General features: G+C 49.1%; 1 long non-coding RNA gene across 1 annotated transcript in view; it reads right to left on the bottom strand.

Moving 5' to 3' along the window:
* The window catches only part of LOC114071051, a 9730-nt gene extending 6061 nt beyond the window's left edge, over positions 1–3669 (bottom strand). Inside the window, exons 1-2 of the long non-coding RNA XR_003573997.1 lie at positions 3634–3669; positions 1643–1848 (exon numbers count right to left, since the gene is read on the bottom strand). This is a non-coding gene — a long non-coding RNA (uncharacterized LOC114071051). The remainder of the gene's footprint in view (positions 1–1642; positions 1849–3633) is intronic.
* Positions 3670–6757: the final 3088 nt, after the last annotated feature.

Genomic DNA, 6757 nt, shown 5'->3' with positions numbered 1-6757 from the left:
ACATGCCCAGAGGCTCCTCCTGCCCACCCAGAACCCTCTGGGATCATGGATTTCCATGGTCCCCTGCAGCACCAGCAACTCTCAGAAGGTCCATTGAAATCCACCAGCCCCCTCCGCTTCCCAGACCAGCTGAAGTGTGGGAAGGAGGATAACAAAGATGGGAAAAGTAAATTAAGTTGTTTTTTTTTTTCGACAGTTCATTCCATTTCCATCGAGCAGAATGTGTTCGTGGCACAGGCAGGGAATCGAAAGTATTATTTTTATCTTGATATTATTTACCCTTTCACACTTGCTATTTAAAAATCCCTGAAATCCCAGAAGAACCAACAATTCAAAATACCATTTGGTATATATATTTATAAGCAAAGGGGAAGCACAGACTCATTCATTTTCAGCTTGACTCCTTCTTTCTTTTTTAATTAGATCTGACGTGTTGTAATATCAATGTGCAGATTTATCAAGACACATTATTTCCCCTCCTCTCCCAGAAAAGATTCTCCAGGCCCAGAGCAGGCTGGGAGACCTGGTCACATCTGTGAGGTGCATGAGGAGGAGTAAATGATGAAAGGTTTAAAATACTTTTAATTTAAAAACAAAAAGAATGAAATCAAGAGAGTTGTGAGAAAAGGAATGAGGTTTCCTGGACAAGAGAGGGTGGGAATAAAGGACTTTGATGTTGAAATCTCTGTTCTAGTTTCTGCAGGAATCTCAGCCAAATAACGTGCAATCATAGAATCACAGAATGGTTTGGGTTGGAAGGGACCTTCAGGATCTTTAGTTCCAACTCCCTGCCATGGGAAGTGACACCTTCCACTAGCCCAGGTTGCTCCAAGCCCCATCCAACCGGGCCCTGGACACTTCCAGGGATGGGGCAGCCACAGCTTCTCTGGGGAACCTGTGCCAGGGCCTCCCCACCCTGTGAGTCAAGTCAGGAGGAAACAGGGATGGAGATCTGGATCAGGAGCCTGGATGGAAGCAGGACACGTGGCTGCACTGCTCAGCCTCTCCCATGTCCATCAAAGTTGCTTCAGTGGTGGTTGGGCTAAGTCTTAATTATTAATAAACAAGGTGGAAGGCTTTGGAGAGAGCAAGAGGGGTTATTTCTTGCTTGGCTGATCACTGGAAAGTGGGAAGTAGCACATTTAGCACCCTGGAAAAAGTCCAAAGACCAACTTGGAGATGAGACAAGATGGAAAAGGATGTCGTAGCTGGTGAAGACAGTGGTGCAGGAATGAAACAAGGAGTAGTCAGACAGCACCTGCCCTGAGTCATGGAGGATTTAAAGACCTGAACCATCTGCCTCAACACCATGGAGAGGGAACTTTCACAAGGGCATGGAGTGGTAGGAGAAGGGGGAGTGGCTTTAAGCTGAAGGAGGATAGATTTACATTAGATATTAGGAAAAAAATCTTCCCTGTGGGGATGGTGAGGCCCTGGCACAGGTTGCCCAGAGAAGCTGTGGCTGCCCCATCCCTGGAATTGTCCAAGGCCAGGTTGAACAGGGCTTGGAGTGACCTGGAATAGTGGAAATTGTCCCTGCCCAGGGCAGGGAGTTGGAACTGGGTGGTCTTTGAGGCCCCTTCCAACCCAAACCATTCTGTGACTCCAGGATTAGCACCCTAGGAAAAGTCCAGAATCCAACCTGGAGCTGAGATGAGACGGAAAAGGACGTCACAGCTGGTGAGGATGGTGGGGCAGGAAGGCAGTGAGGGGTCAGAGAGCAGCTGGCCCAAGTCACTGTGATTTAAAGACTCATAAGGGCACCTGGACCACAGCAACACAGGGACCACCAAGGTAGGATGGAGCACTGAATGTTCCCAGCCCCCCTGCAAAGGGAAAAATACCAGCCTGGAAAAGGGGATAAATGCTGGATAAAATATAAACCTTATTGCTACAGAATAGCAACAAAAAAAAAAAAAATGGGGTGAGGGGAACCTCCATAATTTAGTCAATCCTTCCCAACCCACACCACAGAAGCAGTAAAAATTCAAGGATTCAGCAGGATGAAGCATAAAGCAACCCTTGAGGCCACCACCCCACGCTCGCCTCACCCCGGGGTTTGCAAACAAACAGCCTCTTGTTCCCACAGCACTTCCAGACACGAGGATCCACCTCGAGCTCCAAGTGTCACAGAAAACCCCAAATGCAAACAAGCAGAGAGGTTTTGCAGCACGTTTGCACTACGCTGGTGGCAGAATGAAACGTGCTTTCAGGTTTCCCAAGCCCTCTGCTTTTTTTGATTTGCACACAAAGGCACTGAGTTCTGTGGGAACAGGAGGTTTTTCCCTGGAAAAGTCCACCCCGGTGCCAGATGCCGGAGGTTAATTGTACCACGCAGCTCAGGGGAGCTTTTATGAAAAGCTTCCAGCCACAAACAGTTTTTCAAGTACAAAAGCAACAAAAAAAAAAAAAAAAAAGAAAAAGAAAAAGAAGTTTCTGCAGTCGAGGACCGCCGCAGAAAGCGCTGCTTTGTACTTTTAAAAGCGATTTTACTTCCTCTCCTTGTACTTCCACATCCATCCCACTGCCTCAAACTTCCTGACTCAGCCTGAAAAGTGGGAAAAAATAGTAAATAAGCATCATTATACCCTCTGTGAGGTTCAAACTGTGCCATAACCTGTGAGCTGTCACAGAACAGTTCCCAGCATTGTTGTCACGCTGGAGGTTGATAAATCAGGATAATAAATAATTGTGTGGAACAAGTGTGGGACAGTGGCAAAGTGGGTGCAGGGACATCCCACCTTCACCTGGTCAGCAGTGACATGGGACACAGCTGTGGGACACAGCACCCTTGGCATGGGTGTCCCTCCCTGCTCACAGCGCTGGGCAAGGCCCCAAATTACTGTCACACACGCAGGCCTGGGCAAGGGCAGGCACAGTCAGTCCCTGATTGCCACACACACCCCCACCCTGTGTCCCCATGTCACACACCCCCAGTGCCAGCCCTGTCCCCATGTCACATACACACACACCTGCCCCTGTGCCAGACACAATCTATGCCAGCCCTGTCCCCATGTCACCACACAGACACATCCCCTCTGTGCCAGCCCTGTCCTCACAACACCATGCCACACAGACCTGTCCCCATGTCACACACACACCTGTCCCCATGTCACACACACCTGTCCCCATGTCACACACACAAACCTGTTCCCATGTCACACACCCCCAGTGCCAGGCCAGCCCTGTCCCCACGTCCCCATGTCCCACACACACACCCCCCTGTTCCTGTGCCAGCCCAGCCCTGTCCCCATGTCCCCAGATCACAGACACACACCTGTCCCCATGCCACACACACACACCTGTCCCCATGTCACACCTTCAGTCCCAGGCCAGCCTTGTCCCCATGTCCCCAGGTCACACACGAACCTATCTTCTCAATGTCACACACCCCCAGTGCCAGCCCAGCCCTGTCCCCATGTCCCCCGGTCCCACACACACACACACACTCCCTGTGCCAGGCGAGCCCTGTGCCCGTGTCTCCATGTCACACAGCCAGCTGTGTCCCCGTGTCGCACAGCCGCAGTGCCAGCCCAGCCCAGCCCAGCCCAGCCCTGTCTGTCTGTCTGTCTGTCTGTCCGTCCGTCCGTCTGTCCCCCTGTCCCCTCGGCGGGCCCGGCGCGCGCCCCTCACCTGCCGCCGCGCGCCCGTCACCGCCGGCACCCAAACATCACGTGACCACCCCGCGGCCCCGCCCACCCCGCGCCACGTGACCCTCCCCTCTCCCCCTCCCCCTTGTAGTCCTCGCCCGATGATGCTGCCCCAGCCGCCAAGCGGCTGCGGACTACAACTCCCAGGGTGAACCGCGGCCCGGGGTCCCGCCCCTCCTTCACCCGTCCGCCAATGGGCGGAGGGGACGGCCCGGGTGGGCCCCGCCCACCTTGCAGCCTCAGCGCCTCCCGCCTCAGGGCGCGGCCGCGGCCGCCGCTGGGGGAGCCGCTCCAGGGGGATGTTCCCTGTTCCCACCTTCCTCCGTCCAGACCCTATCTGGGGAACCCCCAGGAGCGGCTGAGCGAGCTGGGGTGGGGGGGGGGTTTACTCTGCAGAAAGGAGGCACCAGGAGGGACCTTATCGCTCTGTAACTCTCTGGTGTAGCCAGGTGGGCGTGGGGATCGGGCTCTGCTCCCAAATAACGAGGGGTAGGACGACGGGAAATGGCCTCAGGTTGCACCACTGGAGCTTTAGGTTGGATATTAGGAATAATTTCTTCGCTGGAGGCGCGGTGAAGCGTTGTAACAGGCTGCCCAGGGCAGCGGTGGAATCCTCATCCCTGGAAATGCTCAAAAAAAGTGTGGATGTGGGACCTGGGGACAGGGTTTACTGAGGAGCTTGGCAGTGGTGGTTTCACGGTTGGACTCAGTGATCTCAATGAACTTTTCTAGCCTTAGTAATTTGTGATTTTCTGGCAGGTCTGTGCCCTCCTTCGTAGCCACTCAGTGGCCCAGCACACCACACACAGAAATAAATAAAATAAAACTCGTCAACTCACTGTCACTAAAGCCACTAATTCTCTTCAAAACACCTCGAACTACAGACTGAGATTGGAGATTCACCCAAAAAAAAAAAAAAAGCGCTTTGATACAGCAGTCCAGGATACAACTGTACCTGAGAGGGGTTTGCTTTTTATTTGCGAAGCGACAGCAGCTTTTATGTGGTGGTTGGCTTTGCAAAAGGAGTTATAAAGAGGATTTTCTTGATAGAGCCTTTAACCAACAATTCATTTTAACAAGGGCTTGGCAACCCAGCTGCCTGTTCAGAAATGTAGTTCTGCACCAGTGGCCCTGCTAAAAAAAGCTTTAAAAGGGCTGAGGGGCCACCTGAGCCTCCATAAACTTCAGGGTTTTACCGCACCCAACTGCTATCAGAGCAGTTTCCTTGATCTTTTGCTGCATTGATAATCATTTATTTCTGTGGACTCCAAAGAAAATCCCTTAGGAGAATGGGCATAAAAGCATAGTGATAACAGAATACAGCTGTCTGCTTGTTGTCTGCAAAATCCTCTGACTACAGCTGCATGTACAACACACTGGGTCTTGCTGGGTGGGTTTTTTTTTTTTTTGGAAGGGGGAAGGAAGGAAGAGCAAGTTAATCCTGCAAGAATCACAGATCACACTTCAAAAACCGTTGTGCAAAATTAGCAGTAATTTTTGGTACAAATCATATTTACCTTCAGCATGAGCCTCATGGAAGTAAATAAGAATAGAAATATATATAAACACGTGTCAAAATAAAACAGGCAGAGTATTCCAAGGGGCAGCAACCATAAAAATTACGGTGAGATAAAACTCATGTGGCTGCTTTGCTTTGCGGGCTGCATCTTGCTGGTTTTGCATTTTGGAGCTGAAGAAATACTGCTTAATCAATAAGTGTATTATTCATACGATAATAGTGTTTCATGTTCTCCCGGGACGTTTTTCTTCCGAGGAATTTGAGCTTTTCCAAACCTTCCCATTCTGTGCAGCAGCGCTGGCCCTTGTTCCTACCACCTGCTTATTGATCTGTTACAGCTTTTAGAGGGAACAAGGCTGGGGGTTTTGGCACGGGGTAGGATTCAGGTCTTTTCTGCCGTGCGTCATCGAGATGTTGCTTTCTCTGAATTTAAGGGAAAAATGCCAAATAATTAAAAGCTTTTTTTTCCTTCTCGTAGCGATGACATCTATAAATCTGATAAACATCCAGCCGGCTGCACGGGGACCAAAAGCCCCAAGGGCCAAAATTTTATTAAAACGCTTTACTCTGCAAGTTTCTCATCTTTCAGGGGGAGGAGGTGGCCCATTTACCAGGTGCTGTCTGGCAATTCCAAGCGATTTCATTCCAGGGCGAGGGAAACACACGGAGGTCAGGCCGGTGTACCTGGAGGAGTTTGGCAAAGGTGACTCGGGGGTGAAGTTGTCGGTGAGTTCCTGCTTTGGAAAACTGCCCTGATCCCTCTCCAAAGATGAAATGAAAGATCTCTCCCAGAATTTGAATGAGTTCAGTAGTGGTGCTCTCACCTCGTCCCTGCTGGGATGATTATCCAGTTGGGCTGACAGTGTCTTCAGGGAATTTCTTCTGCTGTTTGGAAGGAGTTTCCTTTTGGCTCACAGGTCGGTTTTGTGAATCATCTTAAGTCATAACCTGTTAATAGCTGTGCTATTAAAGTATTTTTAGAAAGGTAATCCTGTTGTCCTCTCCTTTTTTTTTTTTTCCTAAGCTGTGTGGATTTGTTTTCACTGTGACAATTTGTGGTACACCTTATTACATCCTTGCAAATAACCCAGTGGGGTTTCATTCCTGTTAAATACTGCAGGACTTTTCCACAAAGCAGGAGAGCACACACACACACAAAAAAACAAACAAACAAAGAAAAAACCCAACCAAGCAAAAACCAACCAACCAACCAAACAAAAGTTGCATGAAAAGTAAAGAGATTTCTTTTTTGTTATCGTTTCTTTTATGTTTTTAACATAATTTTAAAAATGAAAACTATTATTAACTTCTGTTTTGGATTGACTGGAAGCATTGATAAGTTCAGGAAAAGAGAGATAATTAAATTACACCTCACAAAGTGTCAGTGACTGCTTAATTTATCCCATTAGCACCCAGTTGCTCTGTCACTCCCCATATCCATGAAAACACAGCAGCAAAACCATAAGGGAAGAACAAAGAGCATCTTATAATTGGGATCACCTGAAGGAGAAAGCTCAAATATATGTCTGGAATATGTACACCTAAATTTCTCCATATTTTAAAAAGGTCTAGGAATTATTGATTTAGA

This window comes from Empidonax traillii, unplaced genomic scaffold (assembly GCF_003031625.1).
Source record: "Empidonax traillii isolate 1590-97213 ecotype Southwest subspecies unplaced genomic scaffold, ASM303162v1 scaffold1811:size94320, whole genome shotgun sequence".
Taxonomy (NCBI): domain Eukaryota; kingdom Metazoa; phylum Chordata; class Aves; order Passeriformes; family Tyrannidae; genus Empidonax; species Empidonax traillii.
This window is presented reverse-complemented; position numbering and strand designations above follow the sequence as displayed.